The sequence below is a fragment of the Rhinoraja longicauda genome, chromosome 37, assembly GCF_053455715.1.
Source record: "Rhinoraja longicauda isolate Sanriku21f chromosome 37, sRhiLon1.1, whole genome shotgun sequence".
Lineage (NCBI taxonomy): Eukaryota > Metazoa > Chordata > Chondrichthyes > Rajiformes > Arhynchobatidae > Rhinoraja > Rhinoraja longicauda.
Genome location: NC_135989.1, coordinates 10,129,259 through 10,148,853, shown reverse-complemented (window position 1 = coordinate 10,148,853; position 19,595 = coordinate 10,129,259). Strand labels below are relative to the sequence as shown.

At 50.3% G+C, this 19,595-nt stretch overlaps 1 protein-coding gene across 4 annotated transcripts in view; it reads right to left on the bottom strand.

The window, feature by feature from the left end:
• The window catches only part of rab3da (RAB3D, member RAS oncogene family, a), a 49,421-nt gene extending 30,820 nt beyond the window's left edge, over positions 1–18,601 (bottom strand). For 2 of the 4 annotated variants that reach the window (XM_078429639.1, XM_078429638.1), the window contains exon 1: positions 18,445–18,601. The gene's annotated coding sequence lies outside the window, so the exon portion shown is untranslated. Of the gene's footprint in view, positions 1–7,862; positions 7,950–9,361; positions 9,511–18,444 lie in introns of those variants that run through there. The other 2 variants (XM_078429640.1, XM_078429641.1) reach the window with 2 other exon arrangements.
• Between the last annotated feature and the right edge of the window lie 994 nt (positions 18,602–19,595).

Here is a 19,595-nt window from a genome sequence, read left to right as displayed (position 1 = left end):
TACCAGAGTTTGTAGTTGAGGCACGTACTATAACAATACAGTCCAGAACAAGGGGTCACAGTTTAAGAATAAGGGGTAGGCCATTTAGAACGGAGATGAGGAAAAACTTTTTTACTCAGAGAGTTGTGAATCTGTGGAATTCTCTGCCTCAGAAGGCAGTGGAGGCCAATTCTCTGGATGCTTTCAAGAGGGAGTTAGATAGAGCTCTTAATGATAGCAGAGTCAGGGGGTATGGGGAGAAGGCAGGAACGGGGTACTGATTGTGGATGATCAGCCACGATCACAGTGAATGGCGGTGCTGGCTCGAAGGGCCGAATGGCCTCCTCCTGCACCTATTTCCTATTGTCTGTAATATCTAAAAAACATTTGGACAGGTACATGGATTGGACAGGTTTAGAGAGATATGAGCCAAACCAGGCAGGTGGGGCTAGTGTAGATAAGTGTTGGTCAGCATGAGCAAGTTGGTCGGGGTGGGCAAGTTGGGCCGAAGGGCCTGTTTCCACGCCATATGACTCTATGGGAAGGGCCTGTTTCCACACTGTAACAATCTATGAGCAGGGGGATCAAGAACCAGATGACATCGGTTTAAGATGAGGCAGGGACAATTTAATAGGAACCTGAGGGGCAACTAATTTTGACACAAAGGGGTGGTGGGTGCATGGAACAAGGTGCCGGAGGAGGCAGACGCTACAGGAGTATGGCTGTGCGTACCACCAGACTCAAGAATAGTTTCTACCATCAGGCCATCAGGCTTCTGAACTCATAAACACATTTCAAATCATATATGTTGATTATTTTTAATATTGTCTTTTTACCTATTTTTTATATTGTCTTTTTACCTTACTAATGTCATTTTTTAAATCTTATTTATCCTTGGAATATTACTGCTGAGGTGACCCGTTGTCTTGTCAAATACATTTCATTGTACCTTTGACCCTGTGCCAACCTACATATATGACAAATAAAATGTATTATTATTATATTATAAAAATGTATTATTATTATTATTATTATAGTTGAGGCAGGTACTATCATGTTTAAAAATCATTTGGACAGATACATGAATTGGACAGGTTTGGAGGGATATGGGCCAAACACAGGCAGGTGGGACTAGTGTAGATGGGGCATGTTGGACGGGGTGGGCAAGTTGGGCCGAAGGGCCTGTTTCCACGCCATATGACTCTATGGGAAGAGGCCCAGTTAAATTATCCAATGCATGGCAGGAACTCTTCGTCCTGTTTAGTTGACATCCCACCAGGTGTGACTAGTGTACATGGGGCATGTTGGTTGGCATGGGCAAGTGGGCACCGTCCTGTTGGTTGGCGTGGGCAAGTGGGCCGAAGGGCCTGCTTCCACGCCGTATGACTCCATGACAACGATTCTAAAATGGCAGAGGATTATGGAGATGTAGCTTAATTGCATTGTTTTGCTAAGGAGGTGCTGTGTTTGTGCTGCCGATGTGGCGTTTGCACTGTACGCTGCATTTTGTTTACACTCAGTTCCATCAACACAGTCATTGGCCAAGTCACATAACCACAAGGTGGGAATAAAAAGGCACTCCAGGTCTTTTTTTTCTGTTGCAAGAGGCACCCCATCAGGATGCCTGAACAATGTGCCTGACACACCCTCACAAACCGCATGGAGAATTTACTCCATCCGTTTAAAATGGTCGGCACGGACCCGGTGGGCCGAAGGGCCTGTTTCCGCGCTGTATCTCTAAACTCAACTAAACTAAAACGAAACTGAAAGATATTTGGACAAAGCACGAGGATAGGAACGGTTCAGTGGGATTTTTAGTTTAGTTTAGTTCATCACGAGTACAGTGAAAAGCTTTTGTGCGTCCCAACCAGTCCACGGATCCAATACATGATTACAATCAAGCCATTCACAGCGTATAAATACAGGGTAAACGGAATAACATTTAGTGCAAGGTAAAGCCAGTAAAGTCCGATCAAAGATAGTCGGAGGGTCACCAAGATGGTAGTTGAGGACTGCTGTCTTGCTGTGGTAGGATGAATCAGTTGGCTGATAACAGCTGGGAAGAAACTGTCCCTTGAAACAGGAGGTGTGTGTTTTAACATTTCAGTTTCGTTCAGATACTTTCTGTAAATGGCTTGATTGTAATCAGGTATCGTTTCCGTTGACTGGTTGGCACGCAACAAAAGCTTCTCACTGTACCTCGGTACACGTGACGAACTAAATTAAACAGCATGGAAACAGGTCCTTCAGTCCACGCCGACCATCGGTCCCCCCCCCCCCCCCGAGACAAAAGTTCTGACTGTCTAACCTATCTCAGAATTCTCTCTACTTCTATCAGGTCTCTACACAACCTCCAATGCTTCAGAGGATACAATCCAAGTTTGTCCAATATCTCTTTGTAGCTATTAACTCTGATCCAGGCAGCATTCTGATGAACAACCTCTGCTACACCCTTTCTCATGCCTCAACATCCTTCCTGTAATGGGTCTCGTACTCAATGCCCCGACCGATGAAGGCAAGCAGACACTTTCAGGAAACTCTTCTGCAAACTCGCCAGAGTCTCCACATCTTTCCACTTGTAACATGGGCAGTTCAGCACAGTGGTAGAGCTGCTGCCTAACAGTACCAGAGACCCCGGTCCGATCCTGACTACGGGCGCTGTCCGTACGGAGTTTGTACCTTCTCCCCGTGACCACGTGGGTTTCCCCAGGTGCTCTGGTTTCCGCCCACACTCAATAACTAAAGTCCGTAGTCTCTTTTTTGCTCTGGTTTATTTTCACCCACATGTTTCGACCGTAATGTTGTATCCTTATTGTTTTGATGTGTTTATGCTTTATTCTTAATTGTTCACTGTTTGTTTGTGTTGTCATTTGTGAGCGGAGCACCAAGGCACATTCCTTGTATATGCACATACTTGGCCAATAAACTTATTCATTCATTCATTCATTCATTCATTCATTCATTCAGTTATACAGGGCCCTAGTGAGACCACACCTGGAGTACTGTGTGCAGTTGTACAGGGCCCTAGTGAGACCACACCTGGAGTACTGTGTGCAGTTTTGGTCTCCAAATTTGAGGAAGGATATTCTTGCTATTGAGGGCGTGCAGCGTAGGTTTACTAGGTTAATTCCCGGAATGGCGGGACTGTCATATGTTGAACGACTGGAGCGACTAGGCTTGTATACACTGGAATTTAGAAGGATGAGAGGAGATCTTATCGAAACGTATAAGATTATTAAGGGGTTGGACACGTTAGAGGCAGGAAACATGTTCCCAATGTTGGGGGAGTCCAGAACAAGGGGCCACAGTTTAAGAATAAGGGATAGGCCATTTAGAACTGAGATGAGGAAAAACGTTTTCAGTCAGAGAGTTGTGAATCTGTGGAATTCTCTGCCTCAGAGGGCAGTGGAGGCCAATTCTCTGAATGCATTCAAGAGAGAGCTGGATAGAGCTCTTAAGGATAGAGGAGTCAGGGGGTATGGGGAGAAGGCAGGAACGGGGTACTGATTGAGAATGATCAGCCATGATCACATTGAATGGCGGTGCTGGCTCGAAGGGCCGAATGGCCTCCTCCTGCGTCTATTGTCTATTGTCTATTCCAAAGACATACAGGTTTGTAGGTTCATTGGCTTTGCTAAAAGGTTGCAATTGTCCCTCGTGTGTGGGGATCGCTGGCTGGCACGGTCTCGGAGGGCCGAAGGGCATGTTTCCGTGCTGTATCTCCAAACTTAACTAACCTAAACTAAACTTCCATACCTGACTAGATGATTCTCAACTCAATCGTCCTCCTTGTTCCATTTCTAACACATTTGCAATAAATGAGGGGGAAAAATGTGCAAAATGGGAAACAAAATTCAATAAAAATGAAAGCCGTTCCGTGTGGCTTCCTCTGGATTTAGTTTGCGTCAGTGCCCTGTGGAGCTGGCAAACGTCCAGACCAAGGACTCTACTCCTTAGCTTGTGTGTGGGTGAATCTGCTTCCTGACATATAGTGTAAGAAAATAACTGCAAATGCTGGTACAAATCGAAGGTATTTTTATTTCACAAAATGCTGGAGTAACTCAGCAGGTCAGGCAGCATCTCAGGAGAGAAGGAATGGGTGACGTTTCCCATTCCTTCTCTCCTGAGATGCTGCCTGACCTGCTGAGTTACTCCAGCATTTTGTGAAATGCTTCCTGACATAATTCACGGGGAGAATTAGTGATTACAGCAGCTGTCTGCTGCACACCGACACACAACAGGCAAGATCAACGACCAACATTTAAGCTGAGAGTTACAACACTGTACAGCATGGAAACAGGCCCTCTGGCCTAACTTATCCATGCCAACCAAGATGACATTCTGGGCTAGTCCCATTTGGCTGCATTTGGCCCAGAGCACTATATCCACAGGTATAGAAATATGAGAACGCACACCCCCAGATTCAGGGATAGTTTATTCCCAGCTGTTATCAGGCAACTGAATCATCCTGCCAACCAGTTAACCCACAGCGGCAGTATTTTAGGGCGGCACGGTGGCGCAGCGGTAGAGTTGCTGCCTTACAGCGCTTACAGCGTCGGAGACCCGGGTTCGATCCCGACTACGGGTGCCGTCTGTACGGAGTTTGTACGTTCTCCCCGTGACGACACGAGTTTTCTCCGAGATCTTCGATTTCCTCCCACACTCCAAAGACGTACAGGTTTGTAGGTTAATTGGCTTGGTACAAGTGTAAATTGTCCCTAGTGTGTGTAGGATAGTATTAATGTGCGGGGATCGCTGGCCGGTGCGGACTCGATGGGCCGAAGGGCCTATTTCCGCACTGTATCTCTAAAAACTAACTAGAGGGCAGTCCTAAGCTACTATCTACCTCACTGGAGACCCTCAGACTATCTTTGATCGGACTTTAATGGACATTATCGTGCACCAAACGTTATTCATGTTATTCCTTTATCATGTATCTGTATACTGTGGACGGCTCGATGGTAATCATGTATTGTCTTTCCGCTGACTGGTTAGCACGCAACAAAGGTTTCTCACTGTACCTCGGTACACGTAACAATAAACTACACCCATCCAATCTATATATCTATCCAAATGTCTTTTAAATGTGGTAATTGTAACCGCTTCTAAAGGTTCTTCTATAGGTAGCTCATTTGAGATATGGACTATGCTCTGAGTGACAAATATGCTCTGATGGTTCCTCTTAAATCTCTCTCCTCTTCCCTTAAGCCTGTAACCTCTACTTTTAGAGTCCGCTACCTCTGGTTAAACAACCGAGCATTGCCGATCAATTCTAATTAGGTGAGAATGCTCGATTGCTTTCAGGAAACGCAGAGATTCTGTTATTGATCGGCATTGGGGAAGCATTTGCTTGGACAGTGGTCTGTTAAACCAACAGCCCCTGACAACAGCAAGGTTTTAGCTTTTTAGCTTTAGAGATACAGCGCGGAAACAGGCCCTTCGGCCCACCGTGTCCGTGCCGACCAGCGATCCCCGCGCATTAACACCATCCTACACACACCAGGGACAATATACAATATTACCCAGCCAATTAACCTGGAAACCTGTACGTCTTTGGAGTATGGGAGGAAACGGGAAATCTCGGAGAAAACCCACGCGGGTCACGGGGAGAACGGACAAGCTCCGTACAGACAGCACCCGTGGTCGGGATCGAACCCGGGTCTCTGTCGCTGTAAGCGCTGTAAGCGCTGTAAGACGGCAACTCTACCGCTGCGCCATCGTGCCGGTCTGGAGGGAGACAGGGGCGGGCAGTGGAGGGAGAGGGGCGGGCAGTGGAGGGGAACAGGGGTGGGCAGTGGAGGGGGACAGGGGCGGGCAGTGGAGGGAGACAGGGGAGGGCAGTGGAGGGGGACAGGGGCGGGCAGTGGAGGGGGACAGGGGCGGGCAGTGGAGGGAGACAGGGGCGGGCAGTGGAGGGGGACAGGGGCGGGCAGTGGAGGGGAACAGGGGTGGGCAGTGGAGGGGGACAGGGGCGGGCAGTGGAGGGAGACAGGGGAGGGCAGTGGAGGGGGACAGGGGCGGGCAGTGGAGGGGGACAGGGGCGGGCAGTGGAGGGGGACAGGGGCGGGCAGTGGAGGGAGAGAGGGGCGGGCAGTGGAGGGAGAGGGGCGGGCAGCGGAGGGAGACAGGGGCGGGCAGTGGAGGGGGACAGGGGCGGGCAGTGGAGGGGAACAGGGGTGGGCAGTGGAGGGAGACAGGGGCGGGCAGTGGAGGGAGACAGGGGAGCGCAGTGGAGGGAGACAGGGGAGGGCAGTGGAGGGGGACAGGGGCGGGCAGTGGAGGGGGACAGGGGCGGGCAGTGGAGGGAGACAGGGGAGCGCAGTGGAGGGAGACAGGGGAGGGCAGTGGAGGGGGACAGGGGCGGGCAGTGGAGGGGGACAGGGGCGGGCAGTGGAGGGAGACAGGGGAGCGCAGTGGAGGGAGACAGGGGCGGGCAGTGGAGGGGGACAGGGGCGGGCAGTGGAGGGAGAGAGGGGCGGGCAGTGGAGGGAGACAGGGGCGGGCAGTGGAGGGGGACAGGGGCCGGCAGTGGAGGGGGACAGGGGCGGGCAGTGGAGGGAGACAGGGGCCGGCAGTGGAGGGGGACAGGGGCGGGCAGTGGAGGGAGACAGGGGCGGGCAGTGGAGGGAGACAGGGGCGGGCAGTGGAGGGAGACAGGGGCGGGCAGTGGAGGGAGACAGGGGCGGGCAGTGGAGGGAGAGAGGGGCGGGCAGTGGAGGGAGACAGGGGCGGGCAGTGGAGGGAGAGAGGGGCGGGTAGTGGAGGGGGACAGGGGCGGGCAGTGGAGGGAGAGAGGGGCGGGCAGTGGAGGGAGAGAGGGGCGGGCAGTGGAGGGAGAGAGGGGCGGGTAGTGGAGGGAGACAGGGGTGGGCAGTGGAGGGAGAGAGGGGCGGGCAGTGGAGGGGGACAGGGGCGGGCAGTGGAGGGAGACAGGGGCAGGCAGGGCAGTGGAGGGAGAGAGGGGCGGGCAGCGGAGGGAGACAGGTGCGGGCAGTGGAAGGAGAGAGGGGCGGACAGTGGAGGGAGACAGGGGCGGGCAGTGGAGGGAGACAGGGGCGGGCAGTGGAGGGAGACAGGGGCGGGCAGTGGAGGGAGACAGGGGCGAACAGTGGAGGGAGACAGGGGCGGGCAGTGGAGGAAAACAGGGGCGGGCAGGGCAGTGGAGGGAGACAGGGGCGGGCAGTGGAGGGGGAGAGGGGCGGACAGTGGAGGGAGACAGGGGCGGGCAGTGGAGGGAGACAGGGGCGGGCAGTGGAGGGAGACAGGGGCGGGCAGTGGAGGGGGAGAGGGGCGGGCAGTGGAGGGAGACAGGGGCGAACAGTGGAGGGAGACAGGGGCGGGCAGTGGAGGGGGACAGGGGCGGGCAGTGGAGGGAGAGAGGGGCGGGCAGTGGAGGGAGACAGGGGCCGGCAGTGGAGGGAGAGAGGGGCGGGCAGTGGAGGGAGACAGGGACGGGCAGTGGAGGGAGAGAGGGGCGGGCAGTGGAGGGAGACAGGGGCCGGCAGTGGAGGGAGAGAGGGGCGGGCAGTGGAGGGGGACAGGGGCGGGCAGTGGAGGGAGACAGGGGCCGGCAGTGGAGGGAGAGAGGAGCGGGCAGTGGAGGGGGACAGGGGCGGGCAGGGCAGTGGAGGGGGAGAGGGGCGGGCAGGGCAGTGGAGGGGGAGAGGGGCGGGCAGTGGAGGGGGACAGGGGCGGGCAGGGCAGTGGAGGGAGACAGGGGCGGGCAGGGCAGTGGAGGGGGAGAGGGGCGGGCAGGGCAGTGGAGGGAGACAGGGGCGGGCAGTGGAGGGGGAGAGGGGCGGACAGTGGAGGGAGAGAGGAGCGGGCAGTGGAGAAAGGGAGAACCGAAGGGAGGACAAAGAAGAACCAGGAGGGGGTCTTACCTTCTGCACCTTCTAGATCGCCCCCCCAGGGAAAAAGGGTTGAAGAGGGCCGTGCGAGGATGTGGCTGTGGCTGCAACAGGCCTTAGTGCCCAGCTACAGCTGGGACTATAAAATGGACCCAAAATAGCACCTCTTGTATACTGACTCAATGGGTTGTTCTGTACATTCTGTGCCAACCTGGGGGATTGTGCTTAATTATAGTGATAGTCGTGCTAAGCAGTATGCAAAAAATATATATATTTACTGTACCGTGGTACACGTGATAATAAATAAACTATTGAACCATTATCTACAATATGCTGAGGCAATTATTAGACACAAAAGGCAATTGTATAAATTTGCATGTGGACTGAAGTGATGTGGAGATCGGATAAAGAAATCAGCTTTATAAATTGAGTGTGCTTCCATTGTAATGCAAAGTTGTTGGCTATTATAAGAGCCCTCGAGTTACAGAGTCACATGACAAGGAAACAGGCCCTTCGGCCCACTGTCTCCACCCAAACAACAAAACACACTCACCAATCCAACACTCCTCCCATTTTACTCTCCTTGCATTTCCCTTAATCCCCCAAATTTCACCACTCATTTGCACACTACACACCAGGGACAGTATACTGAGCCCAGTTAACCTACTGACTCTCACATCCTCGGGACAGAAGTCACGGTGGCACAGTGGTAGAGCAGCTGCCTTACAGAGCCAGAGACCTGGGTTCGATCCCGACTATGTTCTCCCCGTTCCTGCCATACCCCCTGACTCCGCTATCCTTAAGAGCTCCATCTAGCTCTCTCTTGAATACATTCAGAGAATTGGCCTCCACTGCCTTCTGAGGCAGTGAATTCCACGTATCAAAGATAGTATCAAAGATACTAGAGGAACAAGATGGACCACTCCGTTGAAATCTCCTATACTGAAGTGTAGTACGCAAAGGAGCGTAACGTCCGCCATTTTAGTAAGCAAAACCCGCCGTCCCTTAAACCTCTCACAGTGTAATCCGTGTTTCGGGGGAACAGTATGTGTGATGATAACATTAAAATGCAGAATATATCTCATCTATCAATTCACAGATTTTTGTTATTTTTCTGTTTAAATGTTTCTGCAAGTTTCTAAAATGGCGCCGTGACGTACTACGGACTTTAGGGTCGTGCGGTCTATCTTGCTCCTCTAGTATCTTTGCCGCAGATGCTGGAGTATCGAGCAACAACAAAAAAACCAGACTGCAGGAGAAAGTGCAGCAATTTGTTAGATTCAATTTAGCACTCAATAGCAAATCAATTTCCGGCTGCTTTGGAAGCTAGGCACAACTTGGGTACACTTGGTGCAGTAATGTGCACAGAGAGAACCAAGGTCGGGATTTTCTTTTTAGATTTAGAGATACAGTGCGGAAACAGGCCCTTCGGCCCACTGAGTCCACGCCGACCAGCGATCCCCGCACATTAACACTATCCTACACACACTAGGGACAATTTTTACATTTGCCAAGCCAATTAACCTACATACCTGTACGTCTTTGGAGTGTAGGAGGAAACAGAAGATCTCGGAGAAAACCCACGCAGGTTACGGGGAGAACGTACAAACTCCGTACAGACGGCGCCCGTAGTCAGGATCGAACCTGAGTCTCAGGCGCTGCATTCGCTGTAAGGCAGCAACTCTACCGCTGCGCCACCGTGCCGCCCCTGTTGAGGCAAGGTATGTTGAGGCAAGGTGTGTGTGAGACAGACATGGTACAAATAGCCTCCAGAAAGAAAATGTCTTCTTCAAGAACATTTTGATCATCATGTCCATAGATTGGGACATTGGGTGGCACGGTGGCGCAGCGGTAGTTGCTGCTTCACAGCGCCAGAGACCCGGGTTTGATCCTGACCACGGGTGCTGTCTGTACAGAGTTTGTACGTTCTCCCCGTGACCTGCGTGGGGTTTTCTCCGAGATCTTCGGTTTCCTCCCACACTCCAAAAACGTACAGGTCTGTAGGTTGGACTGACGAAGGGTCTCGACCCGAAACGTCACCCATTCCTTCTCTCCTGAGATGCTGCCTGACCTGCTGAGTTACTCCAACATTTTGTGAATAAATACCTCAGGTTTGTAGGTTAATTGGCTTGGTATAAATGTAAATTGTCCCTTGTTTGTGTCGGATAGTGTTAGTGTGCGGTCGGTGTGGACTCAGTGGGCCGAAGGGCCTGTTTCCGCGACGTATCCCTAATCTAAACTAAACTAGATTGAGTCTAAGTCCTGTCCTGTGCACAGACTTACAATGGTGTAACTAATGGAACTGTTGTCCCACAGCTCCTGTGATCCTGGTTCGGTTCTGACCTCCATTGCTGTCTTTGTGGAGTTTGCATGTTCACCCTGTGATCCCGGGTGCACTGGATTCTACCGTCCAAAGACTATGAATGAATGAAGAAGGGTTCCAACTCGAAATGTCTTCTATTATTTTTCTCCAGAGATGCTACCTGACCCGCTGAGTTACTCCAGCGTTTTGTGTCCAAGTCCAAAGACAATAGGTGCAGGAGGAGGCCATTCGGTCCTTCGAGCCAGCACCGCCATTCAATGTAATCATGGCCGATCATTCTCAATCAGTACCCCGTTCCTGCCTTCTCCCCATACCCCCTGACTCCGCTATCCTTAAGAGCTCTATCTAGCTCTCTCTTGAATGCATTCAGAGAATTGGCCTCCACTGCCTTCTGAGGCAGAGAATTCCACAGATTCACGACTCTCTGACTGAAAAAGTTTTTCCTCATCTCCGTTCTAAATGGCCTACCCCTTATTCTTAAACTGCGGCCCCTGGTTCTGGACTCCCCCAACATTGGGAACATGTTTCCTGCCTCTAACGTGTCCAACCCCTTAATAATCTTATACGTTTCGATAAGACATATGGGTCGGTGGGTGAAATGCACACGGTAACTTTATCCTTAGTGTATTAGGTGAATGCAGTGTCTGGCAGGAGTTAATGGCAACGTGGACAGAAGGCAACAGGATTAGTTTCAAGAGGTGTTTGTTGGCAGGCACGGACTTAGTCATAGAGTCTTACAGCACGGAACTAGGCCCTTGGGCACAACTGGTCCACGCCTCATCTAAGCTAGTCCCATTTGCCCGCTTTTGACCCAACCCCCTTTCAACCTTTCCTATCCATGTACCTGCCCAAGTGGCTGTTAACTCAATCAAGTCTTCTGGCAGCTCGCTCCACACACCTAACCAATTTGGAATCTGTGCACATATTAGGAACAGCAGTTAGTGGAGCAACGTAAGTGTAGAGAGAGCGACGTTCGGGGGGCAAGTTAAGACAGACATGGTAGACGAAATGGCCTGCAGAAATAACCTGACTTCATCAAGAAAATGTTGTTCGTCATATCCCTGGATCGAGTCCTAAGCCCTGACCCTCTGCACAGGCTTATGATGGTGCAGCTAGGAACTTAGTGTAGCGTAAAGATACAGCGTGGAAACAGGCCCTTCGGCCCATCGAGACCGTGCCGACCAGCGATCACCGCACACTATCACTAGGGACAATTTACAATCTACCAAAGCCAATTAACCTGCACGTCTTTGGAGTGTGGGAGGAAACCGGAGATCCCGGGGAAAACCCACGCGGGTCACGGGGAGAACGTGCAAACACCGTACAGACAGCACTCGTAGTCAGGATGAAACCGGGTCCCTGACGTTGTAAGGCAGCAACTCTACCGCTGCACCATGTAGTATGATTTGTATATGATTGTAGTATGATATATCATTTGAGTGGATAACACACAAAAACAGAAGGTACTCCTCCTACATAAGTGAATTTAGCATCGAGTATAGAAGTTGGGATGTAATGTTGAAATTGTACAGGGCATTGGTGAGGCCGAATCTGGAGTATGGTGTGCAGTTCTGGTCGCCAAATTATAGGAAGGATGTCGACAAAATGGAGAGGGTACAGAGGAGATTTACTAGAATGTTGCCTGGGTTTCAGCACTTAGGCTACAGAGAGAGGTTGAACAGGTTGGGTCTTTATTCTTTGGAGCGTAGAAGGTTGAGGGGGGACTTGATAGAGGTTTTTAAAATTTTGAGAGGGACGGACAGAGTTGACGTGGGTAGGCTTTTCCCTTTGAGAGTGGGGAAGATTCCAACAAGGGGACATAGCTTCAGAATTGAGGGACAAAGGTTTAGGGGTAACATGAGGGGGAACTTCTTTACTCAGAGGGTTGTGGCTGTATGGAATGGGCTTCCGGTGGAAGTGGTGGAGGCTGGCTTGATTTTATTATTTAAGAGTAAATTGGATAGGTATATGGATAAGAGGGGATTAGAGGGTTATGGTCTGAGTGCAGGTAGATGAGACTAGGTCAGGGAGAATGGTCGGCGTGGACTGGTAGGGCCGGACAGGCCTGTTTCCATGCTGTAGTTGTTATATGTTATATATGTTATAGAAGGATGAGAGGAGATCTTATCGAAACGTATAAGATTATTAAGGGGTTGGACACGTTAGAGGCAGGAAACATGTTCCCAATGTTGGGGGAGTCCAGAACAAGGGGCCACAGTTTAAGAATAAGGGGTAGGCCATTTAGAACTGAGATGAGGAAAAACTTTTTCAGTCAGAGAGTTGTGAATCTGTGGAATTCTCTGCCTCAGAAGGCAGTGGAGGCCAATTCTCTGAATGCATTCAAGAGAGAGCTAGATAGAGCTCTTAAGGATAGCGGAATCAGGGGGTATGGGGAGAAGGCAGGAACGGGGTACTGATTGAGAATGATCAGCCATGATCGAAGGGCCGAATGGCCTCCTCCTGCACCTATTGTCTATTGTCTATAAAACCCACGCAGGTCATGGGGAGAAAGTACAAACTCCGTACAGACAGCATCGGTGGCCAGGATCGAACCAGATTTCTGGCGCTGTAAGGCAACAACTATACCGCTGCACCTCCGTGCCACCCTAGAGTGACGTTTAAGAGCAGGATGTCATTTTGGCAATGAAGGGCGTCTTTAATCTGGCCCATGGCCCCAAGCAATCAAAAAAAACAATGCAGAACCAACTGAGGTGTGTGAAGAAGAGCCCTAGCCTATCCGTGTTCTTCAGAGATGCTGCCGGAACCCGCTGAGTTACTCCAGCACTTTGTGTCCTTTCTCAGGAGATGTCAGGACAGGCTGAACCTTAGACAGAGGGGAAACGCCTGGTAAACTGCAGTGTGCAACACCCCTCCCGAGCAAGATGCAACATGATGACGGCTTTACCTGCAGCAGTCCCGCCCCGTCAGAGAACCGTGCAACAGTTGCCGCCTCAACTCGCCCCAATGCAGCGCCATTCAACATGCGACTGATTCATCTCCCTCTCTCAAAGACCAAGGATGCATCCCCGATCTTCCAGTCAACCTCATTGCAGCACTTGCACTTTTGTTTTACCTGCACTTCACCAGATTGATCCCTGGGATGGCAGGACTTTCATATGAAGAAAGACTGGATAGACTCGGCTTGTACTCGCTGGAATTTAGAAGATTGAGGGGGGATCTTATAGAAACTTACAAAATTCTTAAGGGGTTGGACAGGCTAGATGCAGGAAGATTGTTCCCGATGTTGGGGAAGTCCAGAACAAGGGGTCACAGTTTAAGGATAAGGGGGAAGTCTTTTAGGACCGAGATGAGAACGTTTTCTTTCACACAGAGAGTGGTGAATCTGTGGAATTCTCTGCCACAGAGGGTAGTTGAGACCAGTTCATTGGCTATATTTAAGAGGGAGTTAGATGTGGCCCTTGTGGCTAAAGGGATCAGGGGGTATGGAGAGAAGGCAGGTACAGGATACTGAGTTGGATGATCAGCCATGATCATGTTGAATGGCGGTGCGTACAGGCATGAAGGGCCGAATGGCCTACTCCTGCACCTATTTTCTATGTTTCTATGTTTCTATCTTTCACTTCCTCTGCAGCTGCACTATATTCCATCTGAGGGAGGGTCTCAATCTGAAATGACACCTATTCCTTTTCTCCAGAGATGCTGCCTGACCCGCTGAGTTACTCCAGCACTCGGTGTCTATCTACACTCTATTCTCTACACACAGTCTCCTTTTTGCGTTCATTATTATACTTATGTGTGGTTTAATTGGATTCATGTATAATATGATTTCACTGGACAGCACGCAAAATAAAGTTTGTTACTGTATCTCAGTGCATGTAACAATAATAAGCCAATACCAATCTGACATATTAACCCACTTTATTCCCCCCCCTACCCTTCCTCCCACACTCCAAAGATGTACAGGTTTGTAGGTTAATTGGCTTGGTATAATTGTGAATTGTTCCCAATGTGTGTTGGAGAGTGTTAATGTGTGTCGATCGCCGGTCGGCACGGACTCGGTGGGCCGAAGGGCCTATTTCCGAGGGAGTGGACAGGCGGCTATTTGGGTCGGGACCCTTCTTCAGACTGGCGGACTAGTAGCAGGAAAGCTGGAAAAGAGAGGTGGGGACGGGAGTGATGGGTGGATACAGGCAAGGGAAGGGGAGGGAATTAGTAGATGGGGATGGGTGGAGTGAGTGACAAAGGCTCAAGGTGAAAAGGAGGCAAAGGGGTGTCAGATAAGGACAGGAGGAAAGGGGGAAATGGGTGGAAGTGGATGAGCAAGGGGGAGAAACTGGGGACTCTAAAATGGGAGATGAGTGTACCTAGGAGGGGAAAGAGGCAGGGTTAATCTCTCATCGTATTCACTTTCCTGCCTCATCCCCATCATCTTGCAAAGACCTGTGGGCCAGCCTTGAAAACACAGATCTTTGATGTTCAAAATTCTGAGGCTTCAAGTATTCCACTCAGTGAATGAACTCCCCCAATCCTCAGCCTTAACAAAGCGTGTGCGATTATCGTCCTTGACCCACCCGCTGGAGAAAGCACGTCTTCGACTTTTGACCTGCTAAGCTCCCAAGACGTTTTTACATTTTAATGAGATCTTAATTCGCCAAAGGTCAAACCCATCTCAACCAGAATCACCGCGGACATTGGACGTTTTCCCCACTGTTAAGAGCCTGTCACACTTTAGGTGATTTTAAGGCGACTGCCGGTGACTAGGCTGTCGCCGAAAGTCCGCCGGGGTGTCGCGGGCATGATCGTGAGGAGTCTTCCAAGAATCGTAGTAAATCTCGGCGCGTTGCTGAGAAATCAACCGGATTGAAATTTTTCGGTGACAGCTGGCTTGTCGCCAGGTATCGTAGCTTATTGCGGGCGCTGTCTGTCGCACGCTGTCCCCAGGTTTGCCAGGTTGTCGCAGATGCATTTAGAAGCACGTAATATTAAATTAGATAAAGTCATTTGAAGATACCATAAAACAGTTGTGTTTAACCAATTTATTTACCGTCAGGACATTTGACGGGTAGATTGGAGGCAGCAGTTTGACGGTCAGGTAAGCGTGGGAATTTTCGCGATTTTTATGGCCATCAGCGATTACTTTTAAAGTGGGCTCCCAACCCAGATATGCAACCCAGAAACCAGATATGCATCTCCCGTACATTTTCAAAGAATGCCCACACTCTGCACAAAAATCCATTTACCCACGTTTAAAATTAAATTTCTTAATACTGCTATCAGTAAACTGGAAGTCAATCCAGTTTATGCCTTGTTACCGTGAAGCTTGGCTTTCAAGTAACCCGGACAAGATGTTATATTTCAAAACTCTCAAGGAATTACAGACTTGTCAGTGATTTCAGCAAACATTAGAACGCCGGAGAGGCATTGACAGCGTGGGAATTTCGCAATGTTTCCGAAGACGGTGTAATCTCGACCTGACTCGGCATTGTCGTGGTCATTGTCGTCGGGTAAAAGAAAGTTTTGGCGATGTGCTACGACTTTGACAGTTGCCGGCAGTCGCCTAAAAAATCGCCTTAAAGTGGGACAGGCTCTTTAAGCTACAACGCTGAGAAATTAAGTTCGGCATTCCGACATTTTTCCCATTGTTCTATCTTGTGCACAGCTTGGTTATATTCAAGTATAATATTATCTGATTAGATTGGAAAACAAACGGAAGCTTTTCACTGCATCTATTTCACACATGAACAATAATAAAGCAATATCAATGACTAGTAACATTCTGCTGGAAACTCAAAGGCCGAGAAATACAGCTGATGGAGATGGAAAAATAAAATCAAAAAATTTGGAAATATTGAGTTTTAGTTTTTTGTTTTAGTATTAGAGATACAGCATGGAAACAGGCCCTTCGGCCCACCGAGTCCATGCTGACCGACGATCACCTGTACATTAGTTTTATGTTATTCCAGTTTTGCATTCCACACAGTGGGGGCAATTTACAGAAACCAATTGACCTACAAACATGCATGTCTTCCTGAGTGTGCAAGTCGCCCTTTATTCCCACTCTTTGCCTTCTGTCAGCCAGCCAATCTTCTACCCGTGCCAGTACATCATCTCTAGTACCACGGGCCATATCTTGTTTAGCAGTAATACTCCAATCAGCTTCACAATCCTAAGGCAAGGGAGGGGATGCAAATCTCCCTGGTCCCTGCACCTGACCAAACGGCTCCTCGCTTGCTAGTGAAGTAAACCAGGGCGGTGCCTTTCCAAATGTGAAAGAAGGAACTACAGAGGCTGGTTTATACTGAAGATCGACACAAATTGCTGGAGTAACAGCAGAACCAGGGGACACAGTCTAAGAATAAAGGGGAGGCCATTTAAAACTGAGGCGAGAAGCAACTTTTTCACCCAGAGAGTTGTGAATTAGCGGATGATGTAGTTAAGATAGGTACTGCAACAGCATTTAAAAGACATTCGGACAGGTATGTAGGAGTACAGTGGGACTGAAGAGCCTATTTCCCTATTGGGTGACTCTAACATGACTATTACCCAAGTCCTTGTAACTTTATTCTGCACTCTCTCCCAACTTAATGACGTGCTTGTCAACTGCAGCCTTTCAGGGGACAGGGGGGTGTGCCAGTGTACCTGAGAGGTAGGGCAGTGGAACAAGGCAGACTGACTAACCAGAGCAGACCGCACCCAAACAGCAGGCAGCGCCCACACTAATCACACGCCATGGAGGAGATTGTTAAACAGGTCGCGGGAGTTCCCGAGAGAGGAGGGGGAAGTGGGAGGGGGAAGTGAAGATGGGGGGGGGAGAAGGGGGGGGGAGGAAAGAAAGAGAGGGGAGGAAAGAGGGGGAGGGGAGAGAAAGAGGGGGGAGAGAAAGAGGGAAGGGGGAGAGAAAGAGGGGGGAGGGGGAGAGAAAGAGGGGGGAGAGAAAGAGAGGGGAGGGGGGAAAGAGGGGAGGGGGGAGAAAGAGGGGAGGGGAGAAAGTGGGGGGAGATAGGGAGGGGAAAGAGGGGGGGAGATAGGGAGGGGAAAGAGGGGGAGAGAGAAGGGGGAGAGGGAGAGAGGGGGAGAGGAGGGGGAGGGGGGAGAAAGGGGGGGGGAGAGGAGGGGGAGGGGGGAGAAAGAGGGGGAGGGGGGAGAAAGAGGGGGAGGGGGGAGAAAGAGGGGGAGGGGGGAGGAAGGGGGGGAGAAAGAGGGGGAGGGTGGAAAGAGGGGGGAAGAGGGAGGGGGAGAGAAAGAGGGGGAGAAAGAGGGGGAAAGAAAGAGAGGAGAGGGGGAGAAAGAGGGGGAGGGGGAAGAAAGAGGGGGGAGTGGAGGAGGAGAGAGGGAGAGATAATCACAGCACGGTAAATGTGGGGGAAAGCGAGCACAGGGATAGCAGCGAGGGGTACAGTGTGGGACTTGAGTCTTCATTAAGATGAGAGACAGTCCAATGTTGACCCCTAGACTGTGTCCACTGGGATTATACACTGGAGGATGAAGGGGACGAGGTGAAGGGGGGGTTATAAGCCAGAATGAAGGGGTTTATTTTAATGCTGTATCATATGTCTACACCCCCCCCCCTCCCCTGTTCCCCCTCCCTCCCTCCCCCCCCCCCCCCCCCTCCCCACCCTCCTGTCCTCAGTTCCCAACGATTTCTCCTATTCATCCCCACTTTATTTTGTTTTAAACCACCAGATTCAACCCCAATGGGCAAAGCCTGTTCTGATCCAGGCAGAGACATTTGCAGCACCAGGTTTTTGCTACTTCCACCAGCAGAGCTTAGTTCTGACCGTGGAGGCTACGCCTGTTCCTTGTGTAACAGCTGTTGGCAGCTTTGGCCCCTGAATTCAATGTTTAAATGACCCCAAACGCAAATAGTCACTTCTCAAATCAAAGCTCCCGACCCCCCCTTCTCTGTCACCTCTGACTTTTGTCAATGAAATGCATTTTAGTCCCTTTTTTTAAATTGCCTTTGACAATTAATGACCAGTGCAGTGCATTAGATTGCAGATTGAACGACAAAATAATGCCCCCTTGGCTCTCAGTCTGGGGTCTCGACCCCCATTCCCTTTCCTTGAAATGTCCCCTTTCCTTTTTCTCCAGAGATGCTGCCTGACCCGCTGAGTTACTCCAGCATTTTTTGTCAATCTGCGGTTTAAACCAGTATCTGCAGTCCCTGGACACAATCATTAATGTGAAAACTATTTAAAACTCTAAAGGCAATTAAGAGCACTTCGGTGCATTATCCTCCAATGTTTCATTGTGAAAGGTTGCATCGCGACATAATAATCATTCATTACTGAAAATGAGTGCACAACTTCTAAGGCAGAACAAATGACCTACCTCTCCTGCTTTCAGCCTGCGACCGAGTCTTTTATTTTTACACAACCTTCTGGTCGCCACCCGGATCTGCACAAGGGACTGCCTTGAAAAGGTGTGTCTTGGATGTACAGCCCTCAATAATCAACTACCCACATCATCCAACTAAACAAAATACTGTACTGTGCAACACACACTCACACACACACACATACACACACACTCACACACATACTCACACACACACTCACACACACACACATACACACACACACACACACACACACACACACACATACACTCACACACACACTCTCACACACACACTCACACACACACACACACATACTCACACACACACTCACACACACTCACACACACATACACTCACACACACACTCTCACACACACACATACTCACACACACACTCACACACATACACACACACACTCACACACACACACACATACTCACACACACACATACACTCACACACACACTCTCACACACACACACATACTCACACACACATACACTCACACACACACATACTCACACACACACACACACACACACACACACATACACACACGCACACACACACACACACACACACACACATACTCACACACACACTCACCAGCCTTCAGTCCAATCGATAAATGACTACAGCTCCACTTTGTGGGAAAAGCCATGAATCACAACAGCAACTGAATGTCCTCACCCTCAAGTCAAGTTTATTTGTCACATGCACATACACGATGAGCAGTGAAATGAAACTGCCAATGCCTGCGGATTGTGCACAAAAACATAATTACAGTTACAGCATATAAATAAAAGTTAATGCAGAGAAGACAAAATTTAGTCCCTGGAGTTATAATAGTTAACAGGCCTGTGGGAAGAAACTCCGTCTCATCCTCTCTGTTTTCACAGCGTGACAGCGGAGGCGTTTGACTGACCGTAGCATCTGGAACAGTCCGTTACTGGGGTGGTAGGGGTCCCTCATGATCTTGCTTGCTCTGGATCTGCACCTCCTGATGTATAGGTCCTGCAGGGGGACGAGTGTAGTTCCCATGGTGCATTCTGCCGAACGCACTACTCTCTGCAGGGCCTTCCTATCCTGGGCAGAGCTGTTCCCAAACCAGACTGTGATGTTGCCAGACAGGATGCTCTC